This window comes from Plecotus auritus (assembly GCF_963455305.1).
Source record: "Plecotus auritus genome assembly, chromosome: 2".
Lineage (NCBI taxonomy): Eukaryota > Metazoa > Chordata > Mammalia > Chiroptera > Vespertilionidae > Plecotus > Plecotus auritus.
In genome coordinates this window covers 140,857,541-140,884,983 of record NC_137771.1, presented here as the reverse complement: position 1 = coordinate 140,884,983, position 27,443 = coordinate 140,857,541, and the positions used below count along the sequence as shown (strand labels likewise).

General features: G+C 40.8%; 1 pseudogene across 1 annotated transcript; it reads right to left on the bottom strand.

Moving 5' to 3' along the window:
• Positions 1–18,406: 18,406 nt before the first annotated feature.
• LOC308241878 (peptidyl-prolyl cis-trans isomerase A-like) lies at positions 18,407–18,893 on the bottom strand (annotated as a pseudogene). The gene has a single exon. The product of its transcript is annotated as a peptidyl-prolyl cis-trans isomerase A-like (transcript).
• Positions 18,894–27,443: the final 8,550 nt, after the last annotated feature.

Here is a 27,443-nt window from a genome sequence, read left to right as displayed (position 1 = left end):
GGTAGGAGGAAAAAAGGGGGAGTTGTTGTTCAATGGGTATAGAGTTTCAGTTAACCAATGAAAAAGTATTTGAGACCTGTTGCACACTGTGATTATAGTTGACACTACTGAACCATATAGAGAGAAATGGCAAAAATTTTTTAATTAAAAATTAATGGCAGAGCTTATCTTTCCTCTACTCAAAAATCTTCCCGTGACTTCACATGTACTTAGTGAAATTCTAAACCTTTTCCATGGCCCAATTTGTCAAATATTAAAAGAGTATAATGGCTTGGGTCTCTTTCTGGGTTCTCTATTCTATTCCATTGGTCTATATGTCTGTTCTTGTGCCAGTACCAGGCAGTTTTGAGAACTGTGACTTGGTAATATAGCTTGATGTCTGGTATTGTGATCCCTCCAACTTTGTTCTTCTTTCTCAGGATGTATTAGAAAGATCATACACCATGACCAAGTGGGATTTATTCTGGGGATGCAAAGAAGGTAGAATATCCACAAATCAATACATGTGGTACATCACATAAACAAATTGAGAGACAAAAATCACATAATCATATCAATTGATGCAGAAAAAGCATTTGACAAATTTCAACACCCTTTCGTAATAAAAACTCTCAGCAAAAATTGGGGTCTTTTTTTATGACAGATGAATTTTGGGAGAGTTTGTTCTAGATCTTTGAAATATGCCATTGGTATTTTAATAGGTATTGCATTGAATCTATAGATTGCTTTGGGTAGTATGGACATTTTAGTGATGTTGATTCTACCAATCCATGAACATGGTATGATCTTCCATTTGTTTATGTCTTCCTCTATCTCTTTTTTCAATGTCCTGTAGTTTTCCAAGTACAGGTCTTTTACATCTTTTGTTACGTTTATTCCTAGGTATCTTAGTTTTTTTGGTGCAAAGGTAAATGGGATTTTTTTCTCATTTCTCTTTCTGTGAGTTCATTATTGGTGTCTAAAAAGGCCATAGATTTCTGGGTGTTAATTTTGTATCCTGCTACATTGCCAAATTCATTTATTAGGTCTAGTAGTTTTTTGATGGAGTCTTTGGGGTTTTCTATTTATAGTATCATGTCATCTGCAAATAAGGATAGTTTTACTTCTTTTCTAATTTAGATCTTCTTGTCTGATCCCTATGGCTAGTACTTCTAGTACTATGTCAAACAGGAGTGGTGAAAGTTGGCACCTTGTCTTGTTCCTGTTCTTAGGGGAAATTAGTTTAGTTTTTGCCCATTGAGTATGATGTTGATTGTAGGTTTGTCATATATGGCTTTTATTATGTTGAGGTATGATCCCTCTATTCCAACTTTGCTGAGAGTTTTTATCACAAAAGGGTGTTGAATTTTGTCAAATGCTTTTTCTGCATCAATTGATATGATTATGTGATTTTTGTCTCTCAATTTTTTTATGTAATGTACCACATTTATTGATTTGTGGATATTCTACCTTCCTTGCATCCCCAGAATAAATCCCACTTGGTCATGGTGTATGATCTTTCTAATACAATGCTGAATCCGATTTGCTAGAATTTTGTTGAGGATTTTAGCATCTATGTTCATCAAAGATATGGGCCTGTAGTTCTCTTTCTTTGTGTTGTCTTTATCTGGTTTTGGGATTAGAATAATGCTGGCTTTGTAGAAAGAGCTTGGAAGTGCTCCTTCTTCTTGAATTTTTTGGAATAGTCTGAGGAAGACAGGTTTTATTTCTTCTTTAAATGTTTGATAAAACTCCTCTGTGAAGCCGTCTGGTCCAGGGCTTTTGTATGTTGGATTTTTTTTTTATTATTACTGCTTCAATTTCCTCCATAGTTATCAGTCTATTCAGATGTTTTTGATTCCTCCTGGTTGAGTTATAGAAGGTCGTATTTTTTTAGGAATATGTCCATTTCTTCTAGGTTGACCAGTTTGTTGGAGTAGAGTTGCTCATAGCATTTTTTTACGATTCTTCGTATTTCTGTGGGGTCTGTTATTATTTCACCTCTTTCATTTCTGATTTTGTTTATTTGGGTCCTCTCTCTTTGCTTCTTGGTGAGCCTGGCTAGAGGTTCATCAATCTTGTTTATCCTTTCAAAGAACCAGCTCTTGGTTTCATCGATCTTTTGTATTGTTTTTTTGGTCTCTATGTCATTTATTTCCACTCTGATCTTTATTATTTCCTTCCTTCTGCTCATCTGGGCTTTTCTTGTTGCTCTCTTTCTAATTCTTCAAGTTGCAGAGTTATATGGTTTATTATCAGTTTTTCTTGTTTTTTGAAGTAGGCCTGTAATGCTATGAACTTCTCTCTCAGGACTGCTTTCATTGTGTCCCAAAGATTTTAGATTGTTGTGTTTTCATTGTTGTTTGTTTCCAGGATGTGTTTTATTTTTTTCTTTGATCTCTTTGGTAACCCACTCATTGTTTAATAGTATGCTATTCAGCCTCCAAGTGTTTGAATTTTTGTGATTGTTTTTACTGTAGTTGATTTCTAATTTTATGCCATTGTGAGCTGAGAAGATGCTTGATATGATTTCAATCCTCTTGAATTTGGAGAGACTTTGCCTGTGTCCCAATATGTGGTCTATGTTTGAAAATGTCCATATGCGCTTGAGAAGAATGTATATTCTGTAGTTTTGGGGTGGAATGTTCTAAAGATGTCGACTAAGTCCATCTGATCTAGTGAGTCATTTAGGATTCATGTTTCTTAGCTAATTTTTTATCTAGAGTATTTATGCAGTGATGTTAATGGGGTATTAAAGACTCCTACTATGATTGTGTTGCTGTCAATCTCACCCCTGATATCTTCCAGAAGTTTTTTTTTTTTTTTTTTAATGTATTTGGGTGCTCCTGCATTGGGTGCATAAATGTTTGCCAGAGTTATATCCTCTTGTTGTACCATTCCCTTTCAAATTATGAAGTGGCCTTTATTGTTTCTTGTTATGGTCTTCACTTTGAGGTCTATTTTGTCAGATATAAGTATTGCTACCCCAGCTTTTTTTCATTTCCATTTGCCCGATATTTTTCCATCCCTTCACTTTCAGTCTGTGTGAGTCCCTTGTTCTGAGGTGGGTCTCCTGTAGACAGCATATATATGGGTTGTGTTTACTTATCAATTCATTCACTCATTGTCTTTTGATTGGAGCATTTAATCCATTTACATTTAATGCTATTATTGATAGGTACTCGTTTGCAGCCATTTCTGCATTTTATGCCTGTGTTCCTTCTTACCTGTTTATTTCTTCTTTTTACAGTATTCCCTTTAGCATTTCTTGCATTGCTGGTTTGGTAGTGATAAACTCCCTTAGCTGTTTTTTTGTCTGTGAAGCTCCTGATTTCCCCTTCAATTTTGATTGATAGTCTTGCTGGATAGAGTATTCTTGGATTCAGTCCTTTGCTTTGCATCACTTTGTATACCTCCTTCCATTCCCTTCTGGCCTGATGTGTTTCTGTTGAGAAATAATTTGATAATCTGATGGGGGATCCTTTGTAGGTAACTCCCTGTCTCTCTCTTGCAGCCTTTAAGAATCTCTCTTTGTCGTTAACATTTGCCATTGTAATTATGATGTGTCTTTGTGTGGGTCTTTTGGGATTCATCTTGCTTGGGACTCTCTGTACTTGTGTGACTTTTTTCTTCCCCATATCAGGGAAGTTTTCTGTCATTATTTTTTCAAATAGATTTTCTAATTCTTGCTGCTCTTCTTGTCCTTCTGGAAGCCCTATTATACGTGTGTTACTTCGTTTTGCATTGTCCCAAATCTCCCTTAGGCTCTCCTCCTATTTTTTAAATTTTTTTCTCCATTTGCTGTTCAGATTGGGCTTGTTTCTGTACCTTATCTTCTAACTCACTACTTTGGTCCTCTGCTTCTTCTAGTCTACTGTTGAAATCTTCCATGGTGTTTTGATTTTAGCTATATCACTTTTGATTTCTTCCTGATTTTTGCATAGGTTGTTAATTTTCTCATCCATTTGGTGTAGGAACTGTATTACCATTACTCTGAATTGTTTTTCTGTCATGTTGCATACCTCAGTTTTACTTATTTCCTTTCTTGGCGATTCCTCCTTTTCTTTCCTCTGGGGATTATTTTGTTGTCTCCCCATTCTAACTAACAACAGAAGGTTCAAATGTCAGGTTGTGGGGGCCTGAGCCGTGTGCAGTGGGAGTTTTGCACCCCCCGAGTGTCACTGAAGAGCTCCAACACCAAGACTTGTGGCTGCTATGGGTTGGTGGGAGCCACACTTGCCCAGGATCAGAGTCACCGGCGCTTAGTGTGGCCTCATGTGTGCACCTAGAATCTGGAACCCTGCCTGCACTGTGCTGAAACAGAGACCGCACTGGCATGTGCCAAAAATCAGAATCCCCTAGCATGTATCAGGAGTCAGAGACCCTGTGCCCATGCTGATAATCGAGTATCAGAGTCTCTGTTGCTTGGTGCGGCCTCGCTCCAAGAATCAGGGTCCCTGTGTGTGAATGCGCCAAGAATTGGAGCCACTGGCTCTTAGTGTGAATGCACTGGGAATCAGGGATCCCAGTTGCACGCAATGAGAAACAGAGTAAAGTGACTGGTGCTCATTGCTGCCTCTCGTGAAGAGAATCAGGGTCCCTGGTCTGCTTGGGGGACCAGGTTGCACAGTAACCCTGTGTTGGCAGGAGGTCCACTTCTGCCCTGTGGAAAACAGCCTTCCGTGCGCGCTTGCCCTGAATCAAAGTCAGGTGGCACTGCTGCCCTGTGTGGGCATGGGGTCTGGTCACGGGAAACAAACTCTCTGTGTCCGTGAACCCAGGCTCAAATTCAGCACAGCCTCTCTGTGTGGGTGTGGGTCTGGTCGTGGGAAACAAACTCCCCAAGTTCGCACACCCAGGCTCAAATTCAGGTAGAGCCACCGCTGCTGTGTATGGGCAGCAGGCCTGTTTACGCAGAGAGGGTCTGGCAGTTCCTATGCTACTGCCATGGGCCGGCAGGGAGGGGGATTGGTTCTGTGATTCACAGAAATCTGCGGCCGGGGTGTCTGGATTCTTGGTGTCTGTGGGTCTGCAGCTGTGGTTGCAGGTCTTTTATCTGAGTGGCTGTAAGGTCCCGGTTTGTGACGGAGACCAGATTGGGTAGTGGCAAGGCTCCTAGTTTCAAGGATCCTAGTTTCAAGCAGTTCTGTTCTTAAAGATGGCCTGGTCTCTGTGCTGACCGTGTCCTCCTCGGAGTGTTTGTGGTGGCAGAGGGGTTTCGCCGTCTAAGACTGCCCAGTGTGGCAGCCCCTTGGAAGACCTGCAGGGTCTAACTGTCCCTAGCTCTCACACACACACACCACACACGTCCACACACTCCTCTATCACTCCCTCACTCTCGCACACACTCTCCCGCCCTACCTTCTTGCTGGTCACCATCTTGTCTCCCATTTTGTCTAGTTTTTGATGTTGTATATTTTTTTCATTCTCCTGAAGTCATAATATACCCAAAGATAGCATGTGATATGAACAGTATTACTTAGCAAAGCTGTCCTGTAGCACGTATTGAATGGTCTCATTTCTGCCAGGGGGTGACACAGGGAATTAGCCATAAATTACAGGTCAATTAAACACACACACACACACACACACACACACACACACACACACACACACACATCAAAATCTGTGTTTTCTAAAGCTAAACTTAAGCCTGCAATCCCTACTGCTGATATGAATTGGTGCCAAGAGGTCTGTAAGGATACATTTTTTTTAAAGTAGGAATGTAAAGAGGAGAAACATTGTTAAGAAAACTGGAGCAAAAGGAATAAACAAAAGAACACTTCATTTGTAGCAGGCAGGTAAATCAAAGCCTCTTTAAAAAAATGAAAAAATGCAGAAATGCAATATCAGAAGTCAAATAAGGTCATTCATAAGAGAATATCTGTAGCAGGTTTCCAACCCACTGTGGGAGTAAAACTCATGAATAATATTAAAGGTATTTACATGATCCACTATTCTCCTGAATAGTTCTTGCTAATACAGTAAGACATGGGTAGCTTGAGCAAAACACCAGTTTTCAGTTATAAGACCTAAACCTGACTGCCCATGTTATTAAAAAGAATACAGTGGTTTACATGAGTATCATCACTCTGTTCCATTTGTTACAGATCATTGTGATTAAATTAATACTCTGTAACACTTATACTTTCCATGAGAGAGATTCTCTTCTCCTCTTTGAGTAGACTTTGATGTTTGTTTCATTTAAAACAAAGTCTTAAATTAGAATTTAACTTAAACAATCATAGACTTCCTTTGTAAAGTAAATAACATGAGAAAAAAATGCAGCTTATCCTAAAGAAACAGAATATTCTTTAATAAATTAAAATTGCTCATCTTTCCAATTTTTATAAAGTCACTTTTTTCTGGTATTTTTGCAGTTATTTAAAGTGACTTTATCTTTTATTGAATTCATTGGGGTGACATTGGTTAATAAGATCATATGGGTTCCCAGTGTACATTTCTATGATACATCAGCTGTACTTGCCTTGTGTGCCCACCACCCAAAGTCAAATCAGAATTGTCCAGATGACTCACAGATGACTCTTCCGTCACCATATATTTGAGCTCCTTTCCCCATAATTACCCCCTTCCTTCTGGTAACCACATACTGTTGTCTGTGTCTATGAGTTTTTGTTTTTCTTGTTTGCTCACTTTTTTAAAACATACATCTATCTCATTTTCTTCTAACTTTTAAAAATTGACAGATTCACGTTTATAAATGCAAAAAGCAAATATTTACAGTTAAGAAGTTTTCCTCTTTCTATTTTTTTTAAATCTTATCTCAGTGCACATATGTATATAAAAATCTTTGGAGGAAAATGAGTAAAATAACTCCTTTATTAATATCAAAATTTCTAGCAGAACATGTCTCTCAAATTCTCTGAGTGAGGATCTCTTGACTTTATCATTTAACTCTATTTTACCTGAAACGTATCTCCAGATAGTTAGGTCCTCGTGGGAATAATTTAAATGCTTGTTGTAAAAAGCTTGTTTTATTTTTTATTAATATCATCACCTTGGTTCAACTAAGACAAGCGTTTTTTAACCACACCTTCCCTGTTCCCCAAGCACAAGTCTATATGGCTTTGGCTCCAACAATTTTAACTTTGCTGTGGCTCAGAGCAGAACTTCCGGCCATTTTGCTTCCCTTCCTAGTTGTTTTGTTGTTGTTCTTAGCCAGCATTTTAACTATCCAAAGAAATCAATCCTTATCTCTCCTCAGAAGCTCCAGATGACTGTTACTAAGTCAAGTTTAATGTGTTTCAGTTTTCCTCAATAAATAGGGGAGTATTTCAGCTATCCAAATAATAATAGGAAAGCACCTTGAGTTATAGTATGTACATGCTCCTTTAGAGCCATGTGGATGTGGAAGGACGTCTCAATGTGGCACTCCCTGTGTTCTTCATTGCAGATTCGTATAATTGATTCAACAAATATTCTGAGAATCTGTTCTGTGCAATGTGCCATGGAAGATGAGACGAGTTAGGTATGTTCCTTGTCCTCAAGGAGCTCAAAAAACCTAAGGATTTACATTTTAGTTTTATGTATCACAGTAAGTGATGAAACATACAGAAATAAGACAATTGTGTAAAATGTTTGGCAAGCAAAAAAAAACTCTGTATAAGCATTCTATCAGATACTGAATCTGTAAAGAAAGAAATTGTGGTAGGTTGCCAAAATGCCCTCAATTCCTCACCTTCTATGCATGCCCTTTGCAGTGTGATCCACTCCTCCCTGCCAAAGGTAAAAACCATTTCCCTACCCCTTGAATCTGGACTGGCCTTTTAACTTGCTTTGGAAAACAGAAAGTGCCAGAAGAGTCCATGTGCCAGTTCCGAGCTTGGGTTTTAAGAGGCTTAGATCACTCTTCTCTCCCTTGGAACCTTCCCAACAGTATATGAAGAAGCCCAAGCTAGATGGCTAGATGGTGAGATATACCTGGCCCGGTCACCTCCATCACCCCAATCAACAACCAGCACACAGACAGATGTAGCCTATGAGATAGGCTACTCTAGATGAGGCAGCCTCCAGATCTGCCAGATTTCCACAGACATGTGAGCTAGCCCAGCTGAGATCTGCTGAGCCTGGTCCAGATCAGCAGAACTGTCCAGATGACTCACAGGCTTATAAACAGTAATACAAGTTTATTCTTTGGAGCCCCTGAGCTTGAGACAGTTTATTGCATGGAATAATGTATTGTTGTGGTGATGCATAACCGATAGGGGATAGTGGATGGAGCATTTGCAAATGCATGGGGAGCCATGGCTTTCTCTACCAGTAGTATGTGACTGCATCTCTGTAATTTGAGTTGCCTATATATTTCAATGTTTAAAATAAAATAAATGAAATTTCATGAACAGAAATGTACGTTCTACAAAAACATATATATATTTTTTTTCTATTTTCTTCACTGATGGAGCCCAAGCATAAAGAAGAGTGACTGGCCCTAACCGGTTTGGCTCAGTGGATAGAGCATTGGCCTGCGGACTGAAGGGTCCCGGGTTCGATTCCGGTCAAGGGCATGTACCTGGGTTGCGGGCACATCCCCAGTAGGGGGCGTGCAGGAGGCAGCTGATCGATGTCTCTCTCTCATCGATGTTTCTAACTCTCTATCCCTCTCTCTTCCTCTCTGTAAAAAATCAATAAAATATATTTAAAAAAAGAAAAAGAAAAAGAAGAGTGACTGGCTCCAAAAAGTTTTGTTGTTGTCGATAAAATAAATGCGTTTAAGCAAATATTTATTTGTTTATCTCTGAATGCAGAGTTAAAGCCTCAGAAAAGGCATTTAAATGGGTTCTGAGGAAGTGAGTAGAGTCCAAGAGGAAAATAGAATGCTGTAGTGATATTCCAGATGCCCTATAATGAGATTCTAAATTGGAGTGGTGACAGCAAGAACAGAAGAGGAAGGCAGATCAATTTGGCCCCATTAAATGGGCTGCACTTGCCCCCCAAATATGTGTAACAACCCATTCTCTAGAATCCCTTCATCTATCCACTTCAAAAAATAATGAAAATGTGGTAGAGTTTCCAACCTCAAGTATTCACAGTCTAATGAAGAAAACATTCTAGCCATGGTTTCTTTGTATTACAACTCAATTTGACAGTGCCATGATGAAGGGAAATGTAGGCAGAAAATGGAGATGCAGCAGAAGCGTTTTCCTGGGAAAGGTGATCTGTTGTTGAAGCCAAAAGAAATACCCACATAAAGGACCAGGTGAAGGATGTGTAAGGGAGAAGCAATGAACACAAGGAGCTGAGGCAAGAGAGAAGAACATGCATTTGGAAATTGCAAATAATTCAGTCTGGCTGAAGTAAAGCTCCCAAGAGGAAGTGAGGCAAGGGAAGAAGTAATCAGGGATTAGCCCATAAAGGACCTTGGAGATACCAATAAATTTTCAGGCTCATGAGGAACCTCCGAGGTTTTTTAAACAAAATGAGGGTTAGCGTTTAGAAAGATCTTCCAAATGTACCCTGGGGGTTGGGTGGAGAGAAGCAATAATGATGTCAAGGAGCACATTCAGTAAACTGCTTTAGTGCTCCCAGTGTGAAATGGAGAAGTATGTATATAGATAGATTTGATATTTTGGAAAAGAAATATGAGGCAGTAAAGAGTAGATAAATAAAATTCTGACTTTGGCAACTTGTGGGTGGAAAGGTCTTTGTACTTTCACAAAAGTGTTGGTCTGTAATGGGTTGTATTTAAAAGGAAACAAATGAAACTAGAAGATACAGGGTGGGTAGCAGGCTAGAGGGAAGATGGTAAATTCACTCTTTGACGTGTTATGTTTGAGATCATTTGAATCCTGAGGTAAAGATGTGCAAAGAGAAACCATCCACTTATCTAGCCTTTTGTCTAGTCCTGTGTGGTGCCTGAACAACAATCAGTGCTCAATAATTAATTTGTGAATGAACAAAAGAAGCTCAGCAAAGACACCTGGACTTAAATGCAGAAAAGGGAATTAATATATACCTGGAAGAAGTTAGATCCGATCTGTTCAAAGTGTGGACTGCACACAATGCTGGTTGGTCCTCAAACTGCCACCTGTTCTCAATGAGATAAGTATAGATATTAAAAATAAGCATTTTGAAATTTTTGTAGCAATTTGACAGAGTCATTTTGTTTGAATGTTGTAGTGATATTCCAGATGTCCTATATATACCTAATGTAAAGAAATTGATCTAGTATTCTCTGTTTTTGTTTTCCTTTTTAAATTGCATTTCTCTAGTAATTTATTCTCTTTGTACTTTTACAAAAGTGTTGGTCTGTAATGGGTTGTATTTAAAAGCAAACAAACAAAACAAAAAATCCTGGTCCCTTACCACAGGTACTTTAAGTACTAAATTAGACCATTTGGGAAAATTTTTATAGCAGCTCCTCTTTGACCCATTCTTACCTTCTATTCTTCCTTCTTAACTGTTTTTCTAAACCAACTTTATTTCCTCTCTGGGATCCCAATAGTAAACTAAAGCCTCTTTTTGAATTTTGTATGCTTATCTAATTTGGCTCCAAAATTGTTTCTATCCCAAAGATAGAAGGCACTTCTTTCACTTGCCTGAGTCCTGTAGAAAATATAGTGTGGGAGACAAAATTCTAAGGTAACTCTCTGGTGTTATGACCTGTATAATCCATATTCTTGGCAGGACTATGATTTGTCTCTAGCCAAATGAATATGGTAAGCATGATTGAATGTCACACTCTTGATTGCGATAGAAAGACACACAGATAGGCAAATTTACTCTTGCACTGGCCCTGAGAAAACAAGCCACCATATATTCTAAAGCAAGAGAGAGAGAGAGAAAGGGAAGAAGGAAGGAAGGAAGGAAGGAAGGAAGGAAGGAAGGAAGGAAGGAAGGAAGGAAGGAAAAAAGGAAGGAAGGGAGGAAGGAAGGAAGGAAGGAAGGAAGGAAGGAAGGAAGGAAGGAAGGAAGGAAGGAAGGAATAATTCTACCAACAACCTGTCTGTGGGGGCTTAGGCATAGATCCTTTCCCAGTTGAGCCTTCAGATGCGTCCTCACTCTCAGCCAGTATCTTTACTTTAGAGTTATGAGACCCCAAACAGGGGACCCTGTTAGTCATGCCTGAAATCCTAACCCAGAGAAAATGTATGTTGTTTTAAGTGGCTACATTTGTGGTCATTTGTTATGCAACATAAACAACTAGTACAATTAGACAGGCAGTAGTTGCTTGGATTTGGGTGAAGAGAAACTTGGATAAATGGGCACTGGTGGTCCTATTTCTATCATTCAAAGCACGAAGGGGAAAACTGGGAGGGGGGAAAGAAAATTAATTTTAGATGGAATGAATTTACAAGACTGAAACTAATAAAATATCTACATATCTTATGCTTAAAACTTAGAAGAGACACACATTTGTTGTCCAATACTTGAGTGACTCATTATTAAATGAAATGTCATATAACAGAAGAACACAGAGAGGTTGGAAAGAAGAGCTATGGGCAAGCCAGGAGTCATGAGAAAGTCTAGGAAATGAGGAAAAGAATTCATGAAGAAGAGAATTGAAAACCAAGTAAAGTGCTTAAGAGATGTCAAAAAGAAGAATTATGAAAGTCCATTATATGTCATAAGAAAATGGAAAATATCACTGGGCCTTTTGAGGGCAGCTTCTCTAGACTATGGAGCTTCAAAATCAATATTGTAAGGAACTGAGAGAGGATGGATGGTGCAAATTTGGAGATACTGACTATAAATAAACAGAATAATTTTTGGAAGTTAAGGAAAGAAGAACTGTTTAATGGAACTTGGGTGATACAGAATGAGGATTAAGGAAAGCATATTTTATGATGGTGGAAGTAGAAAGAAGGAATGAAGCTGAGTAAGTACTAACAATGCTGGAGGAAGAGGTGAGGAAGGCATGACACCTGGAGCTTAAGAGAAAGTGTTGGCCCTAAAGAAAGATACCTTTACTTGTAAATTCATTCCATCTAAAATTAATTTTCTTTCCCCCCTCCCAGTTTTCCCCCTCATGCTTTGAGTGATAGAAATAGCACCACCAGTGCCCATTTGTCCACGTTTCTCTTCACCCAAATCCAAACAACTACTGCCTGTTAAAAAAAAAAATAGACAAAAGAACATGTAGAGAGGAGAGGATATTTTTTTAAAGCTCACATATAATCTCTAACTTCTTGAGAAAGAAGAGAAGTTGTCCACTTCAAAATGAGGGGGAAGGATGGGCCCCTGAATTGGAAGTGAGTGAAGGTTTGGAAAGCTCTTGCGCAGACTGTGTTAGAGGATCAACAAGAGATTAATGAAAGGATTAAGAAGCAATTAAAGTCAGGCAGTGTGAATTGGTAGGAGGCCAAGTCTGCAGAGTTTCACTTGAAATCTGTCACTGATGCCGGGTAACAGCTAGCAGAGAAACTGGATTGATGACGAATCGCTGGCTCATAGAAAGCACAGCATACATCACTAAGAATGAGACCTGCCTACACGACTTGATTCGAAAAGCTCAGCCAGGAGATGGAGATTTTACCAGAGTTGGCAAAAGTGCTTTCAGCTAACTATGACACTGGTCAATTTTTAAAATTCAACCACTGGAAAACAGAAAACATCCTAAAGTGCTTTTATCATAGCCTAATATTGCATTTTCCTTAATAATCCAGTTAACTTCTTTAGACCAGTACTTTTTATTCCCAAGTTCCTTATATATTTTACTTAAAAATATGTATGAGAAACTTCCATTTTTTTAAATGTTTTAAACAGAAACAGCATGGCCTATAAGGAATTTGTAAGTAGAGCACAGTGTCCTGATTCACTAGTTTCATCAGGAAAGTTATTTCATCTCTCTGTGCCTTAAATTCCTTATCAAAAGAGGACAATAATCTCCGACTCTCAGTGTAGATGCGATCATTAAATGAGATAATTTATATATTGGTACCATGGTGTGTATAATAACGTTATTTAACTTTTGTCATTAAAGCAAAATCATTCCATATACTATTTTTTTTTTTGTTTTCTAAAACAACAAGAGAAACCAGTGAAATACTGAGAAAAATTAGAACACACAGAAAAATAAAAGAAAGAAGGTAAAAGTGATTTTTTAAAAATCCAGCATCTAAGCATTAAAACTTTTAATATTTTAATACCAAATGTAAAATTTTATAACTTTGAAGCCATAAGATCCAATCCCTGCATTTTACCGATGAGAAAACTAAGGTGCACAGAATTCAGCTGGCTTTCCTAAGAGCACAACGCTTATTAGCTACAGAGCCAGGGCAAGCACTGAGGTCTTCCATCTCCAGTGCTTCTCCACTCACTGTGATGAGGTGGGTGAAGCTCTGCACTGTCAACAACCAATATTTATTGGGCCCACACATACTCGGGGCACTCACTGCTCTGGGTGTATAATCATATTTGCTATAATTTCACACCTATTAAGAAACCAATTGAAAGTGTACATGTAGATCAGCAAAAAGACAATCTTCCTAAATAAAGTGGAAAAAACACCTTATACCCATGCCTGCAGCATAAACTGTACAAAATTCATTTCCTCCAATATCATAGTTTGCAAAAAGTCTATTTTTGCAAGAGAAAAACATCATTTTTTTCAACTGTCCTTGATATCAAGGAAAGCATGATGGCTGTAAGTCATCTGCTTTGTAGCTCTTAAAACTCAGTCCCAGGGGCCCTTGTGTCTTATCAACAGGCCTAAATGATGTAAATTCGTTCAGGAAAAAAATTTTCCAGTTGTTAAAGACCTCAAGCCTAGCCCAGGGACTCCATACTTAGCCTGCAATGTGGTAAGATGCAAACTAGCATTTAGAGGTGAACAAGGGTAAAAAACAAGGAGATATAGAGTAACCTGAAAATGATGTTCCCTGGAGGTCCATGTTTGAGTTCAATTTGCAGATGATAATTTAGCAAAGAAATAACTGCAGAATATTTTCTTGTAATGATTTAGACATTAGTTCCCCAAATCTTGTTTACACAATTTCAAAGTTATTGCAAAAAGAACACTTCTGTCTGCCTCTTTTAAAACACTAAGAAGTTGAGGATTATTAGTTGGACAGCATACCAGCCTAGGGGCATCCCTCCAGCTCCAGGTATATTTATGGAGTGTGTGCACAGCATGTTTGGTCAATGTGAAGAGCCAGCTTTGGTCAGTGCAAATATTTTAATTTGGATTAACAAAGACTATCTGCCTACTATGTGTTAGGTTTTTTTAGGCCCTTGAGGATACAAAGCAAGAAAGTTCCAGGCCCTGCCATCCAGAATTCTATAATCTTCTCAGGGAGGCAGACACAAAAACAGATAGCTTCAATATGTTAAATTAGAGATATAATGAGGACTCTATTTTGAAGCACAGATGGGAAGTGGGTGGGTGGGTGGGCAGTATTAAGCCTCATCTTTGATTCAGGATTCCTGAAGAAGATGACTAATGTACTGGATAGGATGACTAAAGAGTTAGCAAGGTAGTAAAAGTTCAGAAAGGCATCTAGGCACAAACAAAAACCTAAGTAAGGCATGAGCCAGTATAATATGTTCTGAAAACTACAGGCTGTTAGTTACTGCTAAATAACACATTTCAAAGCAGAGAGTAGAAAGCGAGAAGGATTAAGAAGTACTTATGGCCAGTTATTGGAGAGACTCATGTACTTGATTCTGTAGCTCACACGGAACCAATCAGTCAGGAGCATGTGGTAGAAAGTTCTCTGGGCAGTGTGGTGGGTGAATTTAAAAGGGACTGGACAAGAAGGACTCTACTAGCTAGAAGGGTCCAGATGAGATATGGTGAGGATCTCATGCAAGATAATAAGTGTGCATGAAAGGAGATCATAGATGAGAGAACGATTAAGGAGGTAAGCTTGGAGGAAGCCATGATGTGTCCAAGGAGGAGAGGGTGTAGCCCAGGAAGATGTTGTTGTTTCTGGCATGTGTGCCTTGATGTTTTTACCTATAGTTAGGAAGACAAGAAAAAGCAGGGCACGGGGAAAGGAAATGAGTTCAATTTGGTACATGTTGAAAGTAAGGTGTCTGTGAAACATTCAAGATAAGTGGTCTGGCAGATGAAGGCTACTAAGACTGATGTTCTGGGGTTTCTCGTGAAGACTACCTTCCTTCTGTCTGGTAGCTTATAGCAATTCTTTCTGGCACCTGCCCCAGAAAGAGTTAACCCAGAGAATCCAGCTGGAAGCATATTCCCTTTGCACATGGAGTATATTCCCTCCTAGGAAGCCTCTCCAACTTGGCTAGAAAGCTAGTCTCTGAATAGGGACCAAGAGACGCCAATAGGATCGTGTGGCATGTAAAAACTGTGGTGCCTCATAGGACACCACAGTCAGTTACTTCTGTCAACCGGTTTCTACTGACCATGTGGGACAGCTTCAGGTACCAAAGACAATGGGGTGGCCAACCATATTCCCATACCCTCTATCCCAGTACATCTTGTAGCCTCTTCTGTTTTTGTCTTCCCAACCTCATAACAGAATCCCTCCCAATGGAATTGGATGGCTCAAGACCACATTCAAGTCTAACTGCATGCCCCAGACACCCACCTTTTCATCTTCCCTTGCTTCATGCCAGACACTTCCCTCTGCCACCTCTGCCCCACCCACCACCCCACATCAGTCAGCTCATTTGGTCTTGCATTTCACTCACAACATGAAGGATTCTGGATATAGATTTTATTTAGTAACATATTTTTTTCCTCCCACATTACAGAATTTGCAGCCCATTTTGTAAACTCAAGGACATTTTATTTGTGGTGAGGTGACACAGTGGACTTGGATTTGTATCCCAAATCTACCACCGGAATATGAAAATATAAATGGAGGTAAAAATATTTCCTTGTTTTTTAGATTGGCATGAAGATTAAACAAGAAAGCAGGTTAAAGAGTCTGGAAGGTGGTAGGTAGACAATAAGCATTCTTTCCCTTCCTGCCCTCTCTTTAATTCTAGCTCTCATCTCTTCTTCATAGTGCATTTCATTTTTTTCTGCTTTCATGTGTTTTTTGTTTTTTGTTTTTTTTGAGTTTTTATTCCCTCATCCAGTTTCTCTCCCCGTAGTAACTCCTTTCTGGTTTCATACTCCCAGTGCAGAGATGCAGTAGAGCTGTGAAGAGAAACCTAGATTGTAAAACATGTACAGTTATGATATCACAGTTTTCTTCTCATATCTCTCATTTCTTTTAAAGATAAAGTCTCCCAGAGCATGGCATTTCTTTACTTATTTCTATAGCTAAATAATCACCAAATAGGTACTTAGTCAACACTTCTGAATCATTACTGATGTGTGTCTCAGTGGATTAAGTACAAGTGAGTCTCCTTTTTCTCTACCACTTTTCTCTGCTGCTCCTCTTGTCCCCATACTATAAAACAGAGGTAATCTGCTCATTAGTGCTTGTGTTTCTCACCCCTGTGTCCTGAGACAACTTCTCTATCACAAAAGGTTGCAGGTTCCTTTCTATTCATTAATACCAAGCCTGTAGCTATGCAGCTCACTCCATAAATTAAATTAGGTAGATTAATAAGATCTCAGGTCTCCAAAGCTGTTTATTGTTTCTTTAACTATGCTTGAAAAGAAAGGAGATATTTGTGTGCTGTTTAATTAAAGCATTAAGGGAATGGCAGTCTCCCCTATAGGAAAAAGAACCACAACTCTACAAATTCAGGGTATTTGATTGCCTCAAATACACTTTCAGCTTATTAACAGAAAATTCACTAAAAATGGCTTCAAACTTTATCTCATATTTTAGAAGTTCAGAAGTAGCATTCATTTTTTGGTTAATTCAGTGGGTCAGCCTTGTCACTAAGGACCCAGGTGCTTGGCATTGCACTAATCTGCCATATCCTGCATGTCAGCGATCCAGGCCTCACAGATAACACAGCTGCAGCAGAGCAAGGCCTCATTTACCAACAAGACCATGTTTAGCAAAGAACAGAGGCTTCCTCCCTGTGTATTCCTTTTTATTAGGAAGGACACTTTTCCCAGGAGCACCGCAGCAGAATTCCTCCAGGTCCCACTCACCAGAACTCGATCACATATTCATGGCAACCAATCACTGTCCAGAGACCTGGGCACCATGCTTGCCTTAGATGTATCCTGACTCAAAGATCATGACACACCCCATAGGGGAGGGCAGAAGCTCATTCCTGAACACGGAACTCTGTGGAGGCACCTGAATAAAACTCAGTCTGTATCAGCTTGACAAAAAGAAGTGGCTGTTATAGTTACAACCTACAGTGTCTTGCCATAGTCATAGCAAATATTGGTTTAGTACTATTCCCTAGCATAATGCAGTGGATCAGAGCCGAGATTAGGGCACCTGAGGCACAGAATTTAAGGCAACATTTACTGTTTTTGTTGTTACTTAGTTTTTATTTCATAATCATAAACTTAATTCTGCAATCCAGCTAGACTGGGAAGGGTAGGGAAACTATGGAATCCAATGAACTGGGGCAAGAGCACAAACGTTAGAGAACACTAGAGGCCCAGTGTACGAAATTCGTGCACTGGGGGGATGTCCCTCAGCCCGGCCTCCACCCTCTCGCAATCCGGGACCCCTGGGGTATGGTCCCTAGGCCTGACAGGGGATCAGGGCCTATTGGAGCTTTCCTTCCCCCAGCTTTTGGCAGCTGGCCCCACCCCACCGCTGCCACTGCTTGCCATCTGTGTAGCGCTGCCCCCCTCTTCTTCCCCACCACTGGTGGCCTCCCTCTGGGGGTGACAGGCTTGAGGTGCAATCACTTGGCTTCCTCTGTTGGGTGATCACTGGCCGGCCTCACACACCCACTACAGCGTCCCTAGCCCGTGGCCTGGGTCTCCCTCACTGGGGCAATCGATCTTGTGGCTCGTAGCGACCCCAGCCGGGTGGCCTGGGCCTCCCTCTGCTGGGCAATCGATGGAGAGCCCTGTGATCAATGGGGAGCCCTGCGATCAATTGCCCCAAAGAGGGAGGCCCAGGCTACCTGGCCCGGGCTCCGCGAACCATCACAGTGCAGAAGGAGGCCCCGCCCATCCGCCGCAGTCCACCCGCAGCAGCGCAGCCAGGTAGCCTGGCCTCCCTCTTTGGGGCGATGGATCGGATGGAAGAGCTCCCGATGGATCACCCAGCAGAGGGAGGCCCCACCCACCCGCCACAGCACCACCGGCTGGGTAGCCTGGGCCTCCCTCTGGGGGGCGATCGTGGGGCGATGGCGCCCCCCCCCCCACCCCGCCGCCGCCCCTGCCCTCCCCCGCCACCACCCCCACCAATCACATCTCACACGCCTTGGCTGGCCTGGCTCCAGTGCGTGTTATAGCATGGTCTTCCAGACGGTCGTTCTGCTGTTGGGTGGATCGGTAGATTTGCATATTACACTTTTATTATTATAGATTCCAAGCTGATGGGGGTGAGGGGGTCCTCTCCTGAGTTACAGAAGGAATGGGCTGGTAGTTAAGATAAAACACAATTCAAACTTATATGAGTTATCCACAGTCAGCAACGGTGACCTTCTTGCTGGTCTTGCTATTCCTGGACCCAAAGCGCTCCATGGCTACCACACATCCATGCCCCCTCTCTCCTGACAGAAGACCACATGCTTGCCATCCAACCACTCGGGCTTGGCAGTGCAGATGAAAAACTGGGAACTGTTTGTGTTAGATGCAGCATTTGCCATGGACAAGATACCAGGGCCTGTATGTTTCAAGATGACGTTCTCATCCTCAAATTTCTCCCCAAACTGGACTTGCCGCCTGTGCTATTATGGCATGTGAAGTCACCACCCTGGCACATCAATCCCAGAATAAGTGTATGAAAACAGGAACCTCTATAACCAAATCCTTTCTCCCCAGCGCTCAGAGCACGAAAGTTGTCTGCTGTCTTTGGAACTTTGACTGCAAACAGCTCAAAGGAGACACGGCCCGAGGGCTCGCCAATGATGGCGATGTCAAAGAACAAGGTGGGGTTCACCATGGCTGGTCATGGCGGCTCCGGGGTGCCGGCATCTGCAACCAAGACATTTACTCTTTGCACTTGTCTGACCCTAACAGTAGATGACTTCTTACATTTTGTGTCCTAGGAATCCTGCTGGCTTCAACCTAGTACTGCTGCTGGCTGTGGACCTAGTACAAGCTCAATAAATGCATTCATTTAATTTTAAGGTGTGTTAGGAAACCCATTTGCCCATAAATATCTCAACTGATTCTTAAAATTCTATCAGTAGCAGTTTATTACTTTGTGTAAAACCTTGCCTTCTCTCTATGATGTATTTTCCTACCTTCAAATGCCCCTACAGAAGGAGTTTATTAAACTATCACAATCTTTGCTCCTACAGAACAGATACATTTTGTTTTTTGGTGTGTTTTTTTTAACTTTAAGATAGCGTTCTTCTTTTTTTAATGTTTATTGGTTTTTAGAGAGAGAGGAAGGGAGAGGGAGAGAGAGATAGAAACATCAGTGATGAAAGAGTATCATTGATAGGCTGTCTCCTTCACACCCCACATTGGGGATCCAGCCCGCAACCCAGGCATGTACCCTTGACCAGAATCGGACCCGGGACCCTTCAGTCCACAGGCTGACACTGTATCCACTGAGCCAAACTGGCTAGGGCCAGATGCATTTTGGAATCAAACCAGTGGGTTATTTGCACACATTATCTGTGTGAGACTTGGGATGCTTAAGGCAACTTCTCTGGGAATGTTGTATGTCAGCAGAGTGCCTTCAAAGCACCATGGTATCTTCATAAATTTTGAGGACAATATCACTGGAAAGGGATGAAGTAGGAGAGGGTAAAGGGAATGATATTGTAAGCAGTTAGCTTTGGCTGCAGAAAACACCATCATCAAACATAGAGGCTTAAAACAACAAATGCATTAACACTCTAGAATCTACGCATCAGCTGACAGGTTCTGCTGATTTGGGATAAACTCAACCGATATCCCTTCGGCTCACTCATGTGTGGTTTGGACAGGAGCTAGCTGCGTGGTATTGGATAGTCTCACTGTAGTGGGCCATGTGCCTTTCATCATCCAGCAGGCAAGTCCTGGCTTAAAACCTTTCTCTTTTCCATGTATAAGAAGAGCACAGGAGCACCTCCCAAAGTGCCAGTGCTTTTTCAGGCCATGTTTGTGTTATTCTGCTCCTGTCCTATCGGCCAAAGCAAATCACACTGCCAAGCTGAGAAGTGATGTGTGAGGATGGGGGCGGGGGGGGATGCTAACAGGGCTTATATAGAGGGTGTCTGTGTGTGTGTGTGTATTCGTGGCCATTTTTGCAATATAATACAGGAAAAGTTCTTGTAAGGCACCTGCAGAAGGATTACAGAAATTGCTGGCAGGCTTGCTATGGATGCATGTGAACCAGAGGAAAACCTGTTATGTAAAGAAAGAGTATATCATTCAGAATAGTTGTTTCAAAAGGAAACAGACAAAGCTGCCACTGTGGCCAATACTGGCAGTATCTATCCAGGTACTGTCAAGGGGAGGGACACCCACAAAATCCAGACAGACCTTCTTGTCGCCATGTATATCCACCTGTGGAGATGGAGGAATCAGGTTCTTTGAATCACGAGCACCTTTGCCCTACTTCTTGCTCATAAAGCAAACCTCCTGCACTTTAACTTATGAATTTAGTCTATAGAAGGAACAATACAGTAAAAACAAATTGAAGATTTGGTTGCTATTCCTCTGTGAAAATTACTACATTAGCATTGCCGCTTATAGACTTCATTATTGTAGGAGATCTTAATAGTACCTTAGGCTTTATTTCCAAAACAAATCACAGATTTTTTCATATCACATTGCTACATGAAATATTTGCAAGATACGATTTATGTTCATCACTACTTAACCAGAACTTGTTATTTATTGAGTTGATAAAGAGACATAGATTACCATAGCATAAAATTTTATAACTGTATTTTAACATAATTTTTATTATAAATAATCACTGGCAAATGTATTTTTATTACTTTAAAAATTATTCTGAAAACAGATCCTTAAGCTTAATAAGATTACAGAGGAGGAAAAGGCTTTTAAAAGGTTATATACACTGAGTTACCATAAGCCAGTCTTACCTGATGTAATAAAATCTAAAGCACTGATTGAGTTATTGGACTTGCAAAGCTAAGAAGCAGATCCTAAACCAAGTAAAATTACTATGGATATGCCACTCTTTGTATTGTAAAATTACACAGATATCCTCCCATACTTAATAGTGAGCTAGAAACACCGTGTTTCCCTGAAAATAAGACATCCTTCGAAAATAAGACCTACTTACAGGTTTCCTTCTGAGTGAAATATAAGGCATCCCCCGAAAATAAGGCCCTAGGCTCTGTCTCAGAATGAAAATTAATTTACCGTAAACTGGTCACTACAGCCGCCCCGACTGGCGTCTAGCAACCAGTGACCTTACGCGGAGTCCTGACGTCACTGCTGTGTGGAGGCTGAGCGGAGGTTGGAGTGAGCAGTGAGCGCAGGGCAGGAGAGAGGAGGAGACTTTCACAGATGTGTGTAGAAGAACAGGAGGATTAGAGCGGACGGGACACGGCGAAGGTGGTGAGTGCTGGTCTGTTTCTGGTGACACTACCTGATGCTCGCGGCTGCCTTCATGATGACTGAAGGTTCTCAGTCAGTGGCAGACCCTGCTCCAGCCCAGATCCAGGCCCCAGCAAGCCCAGTGATAGTCCCCAGGCAGGTCCCAGGGGGTAAATGTCTGATAAAGGGGTAGGGGGGATGTCTGGTGAAGGTGTTCAGTGGCACAGGGGTTGGGGGAGGGGGATCACTTAAAATGACACAGGAGGATCAGAGGGGGCAATCAAAATGACACAGGAGGATCAGAGGGGACAATCAAAATGACACAGGAGGATCAAAAGGGGTTACTAAAATGGTAATCCCCCCTCTGATTCTCCTGTGCCATTTTGATTCCCCCCTCTGATCCCCCCTGTGTCATTTTAAGTGATCCCCCTCCCCCCACCTTGATACCCCAATTCCTTTTTTTTTACCCCTATGATAGAAATGAGCGCAAAAAGAAAAAGCTACTCTGTGGAGTACAAGAAAGGAATCGTGGAAGACTCTTGGGGCCAAAATCTTACTGCTTTCTGCAAAGAGAAGATGTTGAGTATCCGATTGGTCCAAAAATGGCGAGCAGAGTATGGTAACCTCATTGAACAAGTGGACAAGGGAAATGCTAAAAAGTGCAAGTGTGGATCAGGATGGCAACCATTATTTTCTGAGCTGGAAGACCTGATCTGTGAATGGGTTGTTGACAGGAGAGCAAAGGCTTTGGTTGTGAATAGGGCTCAGATTCAAGAATTTGCCCTTGCAATGGCACCACAGTTTGACATAGCTCCCGAAGACTTCAAAGCATCACAACACTGGCTGGATAATTTCCTTCAGCGAAGTGAACTGTCTTTAAGAAGATCTACCAACATTGTTTAGGTTGGAAGATACTCAAGTTATTAAGCGAGCACTTGCATTCAAGTCCTTTATTGATGATGCTGACTTCTCTAAATACAATCTTTCCAACATGATTGCTATGGATGAAACTGCAGTGTTTATGGGCCAATCATCTCAAACAACAATTGAACAGCGGGGTGCCTTCTTAGCATACATTCCCTCCACTGCTTAGGAAAGTGCACATGTTTCCTGTATTTTGGCAATTCGTCTGGATGGCACTAAAATCCCACCTTTAATCATTTCTAAGGGCAAGAAGGAAAAGATTGAACATGTTTTGGGTGTTTTTATTCTTGAAACTGAAAAAGCCTGGGCCACACAAGCAGTTATAAGGAAGTGGGTCGATTTAATGCTGCCGCTTGTTATGCGAGGGAGCCAAAGAGGTCTGCTAGTCTGGGATGCAGCCAGCACTCACCGCGCTAAAGACATGAAGACATTTCTTCACAAAAGAAAAATAGATCAGATAATGATTCCCGCAGGAATGACGGCCTATCTCCAGACTCTTGATATTGCAATAAACAAGCCATTCAAAGACCATTTGCGCATGGAAATTAATGATTACATTGAAAATAGAATGGAGAGAAATCAGCGTGGAAACTTTGTGAAACCTAAACTGCAAGAAGTTGTGACTTGGGTGAAGAATTCATGGGAGAAAATCACTGACAGTTGCATTGCAAATGCACTGCGAGCAGGCTACCTTGACAAGAAGTACTCATTTAAAGACAGTGCTATTGCTAAACATGAGAGATTTGGTCCACTGATTCTGAAAGAAATGGAGTCACAAGAAATTCACCAGGAAATTCAGGAATTGGATTGTTATGATGATGTTCCAGAAGATGATGACATGATTGTCATTGAATAAATGAGTAAATTCTTGATACTGTAGGATTCATAGTCTGTGTTGACAACTACCGTACCGTATACAGGTAATAAATTTCCTTTATTTTCATTTAACAATAAATGTGTACCGTATTCTTCTTCATGGAAAAATAAGACATCCCCTGAAAATAAGACCTAGCGTGTCTTTGGGGGCAAAAATTAATATAAGACACTGTCTTATTTTCGGGGAAACACGGTAATAGGGGTGATCCTGAAATAAGGATACTGGACTAGCCAACCTCTAGTGGCCATTTCAATTTAACATTCTACATATAACTCTGTCCTCCCTCAAGTCCCAGACCCAGTCATTCGTAACTAAATGGAGAAACTTTTATTTGGTCTTTTAGAATGGGATCACAAACTCCTACCCACAAGTCCACTAACTGTTTTGGTCTTGCTTGTGAGCAAAGAATGTTTTCTACATTTTCAGTGGTTGAAGATGTCAAAAGAAGAATATTTTGTGACACTTCAAAATTATAGGATATTCACATCTTAATGCCAATAAATTATGCTTTATTGCAGCACAACCACATTCTTTCATGTGTGTACTGTCTATGGCTGCTTTTATGCCACCCTGGCAGAGTTGAGTAGATGCAACAGAGACCATATGGCTTACAGAGCTGGAAATATTTACTGCCATGCCCTTTACAGAAAAAGATCACCAATCCCTGTTCTGGAGGAAGAAAACGGAGTATCTGATTCTCCGCTTCTCTGTTCCCATTAATGTTCCTTCTCAGATTAAGCAGACCTAAAATAACCCACTCCCGTCCCTACCTCTACTGCTGTGTGGACAGGTTTCCTTGTGTGTTCCAATCACAGGTAGCATGTCAGGCAAACCACACATATAATTCACATTTTAAATGAGTTAATTATTTAAGTGCTCAATCTTTTAGTCCATCAGCCAGCATTATAACTAGGAAATGAATAAACATGAGGACACTTCATCTCCCTCCCCCCATCATTCATTAGAAACATTTCAGAGATGCATTAGGAGTTTAAGCAGCCTTTCTAGTAAGTAGGCTGATAAGATGCCAGGCATTACGCTCCAACTCCAGGAGTATCGCCTAAATGGAGGGAGTGAAATTCCTGTCAGCTCAGTAGAAATTAGCTGTGACTCAGCCTCTCAATGCCTTTCTCTAGCTCTTCAGGAAAATCTAATTCTATCTCTGTGATTTATTTAAATTGCTGGGAAAATGGTGAAGCAAATAAAGCACTTGGATGCATAAAATGAGGTGTCACTTGCATACCATGGAGTGCTTTCTGTTCTATCATCAGGAAATGAAAGAGAGGAAGAAAAAAACAGGCAGTCTTTAAAAGGAGTTTAAATCAGAACACTGCATACCCAGACTCTCTCATGGCTCCTAAAAGCCTCCAATGTACTTTGTCCATTTTATGACTTTACGATGGCAAACGTGTTCTTGTACTTTAAATTCTCTTTCCAAAACACATGGTCGCTTTTAAACAGCCACACAGGCAGCGAGCGCTTCTGAGTAACTTGTGCTCAAAGGCACACAACTGTCTGTGTCTTGTTCTTAGCTGCCTGTTGGTCCCCCTGTAGTCTCACAGGGCATGGATGGTAGCAGGATGGTGGACAGTGACCTTCAGAAAAGTCCCTTAGGTCCAGAAGCTTTTGGTGGCATTTTATGATATTTCGTCTTTATGGCCTCTTGCAGTTTTTCTGCTCTCATCTGGTTGTTGTGCTCATTTGGGAGCTTATTAAAAAGAGCATTATGTTTCAATAAAGGAGCAGTCACTTGAGAGGGGTAATGAAGAAGGGGTTTGTGCTTCCATTTTTGTGTCAAGGTCTGGAGCATTAAATAAAATGAGTGCCTTTTGAATGCTTGTAGTTTTCGCACTTACTCTTCATATTGCAAATCCCTGGAGTTCAACCTGTGTCCCCAGTGCCAGCGTGGCATCTGTTCGCAAAGGTGGGCTCAATTAAATTGTAGACTCCTGATAGCTGGCTTCAAGTCCCATGGGTTGGAAGGGTATGCCTGGTGGGGAGAAATGTTTGTTTTGGCAGATAGGGAAAGGACAGCAGATTGGAGCCTTGAGCTGCCGCTTAAAATTAAAGTTGGCCTACCCCCTACGAAATGGTAACACTTGGCAGTGAAGTGCTTCCAACGCAAAATAATGAGCTCGCTCATTAAAAAGCAATAGTTTGCAAAGTAAAATTTCAAAGCATAATTGATGAGTTTGTGGAAAGTGCCAGGAGAACAGTAGCCTAAATGTCAGTGTTGAGTGTGACACGAGTTTATATGTGGCCGGGGGGATATTCACTGGCAAGGTTTGAAGGTTTACCCAAAACCTCAAACAATTTTTTCTTTCATAAACATATTTTACTACTTTCTTTACCACCCATTGCTGATCATACTTCTCTTGAATTTAGAGTCCAATACATTTTAATTAAAGCTTTTAAAAACATATGTAAATTGTCATCTAAAAGCTATTAAAATGTTTTTCTGAGAGTCAATCACTATATGCCTCAGACTAGAATGATTAAATTTTCCAATGCAAAACTTTAAACACATGGTCACACAGAGGAACAGAATATTTAAATCAGGATTGTTCCAGAAAATCCAGGATATTTGGCTACCATAATAAAAAGTTAAATATAATATTGCAAATGCATTTACTCTTAGTGTAGTAAACCCTGGTGCCTACTACGTTTGTCTGCATAATATGCAAGCATCCCATCCCTCCTTTTCTGTTGACAAATACTGCCCAGTCCCCATCCCCTGCCAAAAGAATGAACAAGGATTGGCCATGGGAGCTCATCACACCATCCTGGCCTCTGTGACTCCTTCACTGGAGGGTAAGCGACCAAGCAGGGATCCAGCAGAGACTCTTCCTGGCATTTCAAATGGAAACTGGGGGGAAAGTCTTGGCTCTCTTTGAAGATGATAAGCTGGGATTCTAGAGGCTAGGAAGGGGCAGGGGGGTGGGGTGCCAACAGAAGAAAGCTGGAAAGCAATAGGAGAGATTGAGGCTAACACAAAAAAAGAGGTAGAGCTGAGTAGTAGAGAGAAAAAGACCTGAAGACACCATTTGTATCCTGGATCTGGTCATACTTGGTACCACTTTCTTTTCTTTCTACCAGGTGCTTAATCAATAAAGTATATTGTTTTGCTTAGGCTGGTTTGAGTTAAGTATCTGACTCTTATAACTTAAAAAGATCTGACAATCTGTCAATAGGGGAGATAATCTCGCATAAAGAGTGCGAAGTCTAGGTATAATGAGAAAGTTATTGAAACTGTATTTAATCAACTCCACGGCAACTGTATACCAGGGAATGATATAATTTGCCCTTTTCTAGTTAAAATAAAGAGGATATTGAGCAGGAAGAAACAGAAGATTAATGATAGCCATCTTCAGAATATTAGTGCCATAGAATAATGTTAGATGAACTGGCCACCTTAGGGAGTCCACAGAATTCATATAAAATGAAGAGTTTAAAACTATAAAACAGACAATAGCAGGCATACTATTTTGTTGAATTTTCAGAATTTGGGGGCTTTTGTAATTTTCCAGTGCTTACTATTTCAGTGCCACATAGATATTTCCATATAGATTAAAAGAAAAATTCTCTAAACGTTCCCTGTCAATGTAGAATAGATGAAAACTGAGGATATATTCATGAAAGTAAAGCAACATCTAGGACTGGGGAGCCAAAACCTAAAGAGCGAGCCTTGGTCATTGTGGCACAGTTGGTTGGGCATCGCCCTGTGCACAGAAAGGTCACAGGTTCAGTTCTTGATCAGGGCACTTGCCTGGGTTTCAGGGTTGGTCCCCAGAAGGGGGTGTGCAGGAGGCAGCCAAGCAATGTTCCACTCTCACATCAATGCTTTTCTTTCTCTCTCTCTCTCTCTCTCTCTCTCTCTCTCTCTCTCTCTCAAAAAAAAAAAAAAAAAGTCAATAAAATATTCAAAACAAAAAAAAAAACTTAGAGAAAGACAACTTTTAAAATAATGATTTCAAGGTTATGCAGTCTTAAAATTGGTTAAGACACGTTGGCAGCACATGCATTTCTTCAGCAGCATAGACCGTAACTGAGCCTAGTTAGCAAGACAAATTAGTCAGAAAGCAGCAGCTGCCAGGTGGTGCACATTGTTAATCATCCCATCTGTGAATTACAAGGCTGATTTGTGGGTACATTTGATGCTTCTTTTCTTGGACGGCAAAGTCAGTAGTA